Below are 2,055 nucleotides of genomic sequence, written 5' to 3' on the forward strand. Positions count from 1 at the left end.
AATTGAAGGCTACAGACTCACAGTACAAATCAGACGCTATTTACCCTGGAGCAAACACACACACACACACACACACACCAGTAGCTCTCTGTAGTTTGGATGACCAGCACAGGCTGAATGTGTGTGAAGCTGCTGGGGGTTCAGGGAAATGCAGCCAGGTCACATAGAAGACACACTAAACACTGATGGAACAACAAACAGGACAAAGTCGACAGAGTGGTTTAGCAGGAGCTTCTGAAATACAAGTAATCTAAAGTTATCTGTGCAAATGAGCAATATATAAACACATATGATAGGCTACCATCTGCTGTTCAACATGTGGATGGCAGCAGAGACAAAGGAAACATTTCTTGGGCTTCACAACAGGCACTTTAAAATGCAGCCTGAGGGTAACAGTTGAAACTCTGACTGAAGGCGGTGATGTTGGCGCTCCAGAGGGGAAGTGGCCTTCCTACACAGCTGCTTGTTATACAGGTCTGTAGACTGCCTTGACTGCTCCCTGACATCTTAATAGTCACTTTTACCGGGTCTGTTATTGTTGGCCAAAGTCAAGTTCCCATCCCAAGCAACAAAACAGGACATTTAAACTTGTTCAATAAACCTTTAATGGAAAAAAGAGTAAATAACAGAGATATATGTAAGAACCTTTATCATTGTAGAAAACATGAAAACAGTTTGTTATCAACTGGGCTTTGAAACCCATGCTGCTTCCAGGAAACAAGTAAAGTACACTGAAAAAGTGGTTGAAGTATTCAAACTGTGACTATCTCTAAATAGAAAAACTGTTCTTAGCTTTGTGACTTTGCATTTTCCAAATGAAGGAACATAAATGAACACTTCATGCTTCAGTTCATCACAAACATTCTACATCAACACATGTGGAGATACGTGGTTTTCACTGGCAGGCAAGTTGGCACAGAGCTGCACTTTCTGTCAGACAGGTTGGACAGGTGAGGGAGGTTTGGGTTTGTGAAGGCAGAGACTTCACATCCTCTTGTTACATCCACATTACGTTGAGCTGAGAGACAGAGACACAGCTATGAAGACAAACAGGAAGAAAACAGACAGTTTGAGAGACTGCAGCCAGGTCACATAGAAGACACACTAAACACTGATGGAACAACAAACAGGACTAAGTCGACAGAGTCACTCTGTTTGAGATAAGACCCTCTAAGTCTCTGAGCTTCGGAGGAAACCTGAAATCCAGAACATAGTTCCATAATCTGCCTTGTATTCTAACCAACAGGCCCTGAAACACTCATCTCTATTCCCATCATGCACCTGGCCTCTGACACATTACCATAATCCATCCAACCTGTGCAGACTTTCAGCTGTTTGGTAAAGATGCTCGCTGCTGATGTTGCACTGATGTTTGTCACTCAGGATCTCACATAGACGTAATATAGGTAGCGGGCGTAGTCACCATGTGGTCACTCAATGGTTTGAGGACTACGGGTTTGAAGCCTCAAGTTTGGCATCTTGGTTTTTGGACGTCACCATCTTGTTTTTTGCAACCAGAAGTTCCACGAGAGGGTGGAGATAAATACAACTGAACGCTGAATCATTTTGAAAGAGTCAAAGTTGAAAGACGAAAACACGAACAACTCCCAGACCAGGCAACGCTGTGGTAGAGACCTGTCAATTACTGTGTAGCCCCGCCCTAAAGCATCCCCTGCTTTATGGTCTGTTTGACTCTAAATGGACCATAATGTACTAAATGAACATCATGCTGCATTGAAGAAGACTTGAAACTAGAGATTGAGACCATAAACTCATGTTTACAATGTTTACTGAGGTAATAAATCAAGAGAGAAGTAGAGTCATTTTCTCATAGACTTCTATACTAGGTGTATATATACTGGTGTCACACAGAAACCGGAGGAGCAGAGAGGAGAAGCTCCCTTTCAGAGCTCCGACTGCAGGTGGAAGGCTACAGTGCAGCCGGTTCTGGGTCTGTCCACGGTGAACTGGTCTCTGCTGGAGGATCTGGGTCTGTCCACGGTGAACTGGTCTCTGCTGGAGGATCTGGGTCTGTCCACGGTGGACCGGTCTCTG

Source organism: Anarrhichthys ocellatus, unplaced genomic scaffold (assembly GCF_004355925.1).
Source record: "Anarrhichthys ocellatus isolate YVR2014 unplaced genomic scaffold, GSC_Weel_1.0 scaffold21, whole genome shotgun sequence".
NCBI classification, from domain to species: domain Eukaryota; kingdom Metazoa; phylum Chordata; class Actinopteri; order Perciformes; family Anarhichadidae; genus Anarrhichthys; species Anarrhichthys ocellatus.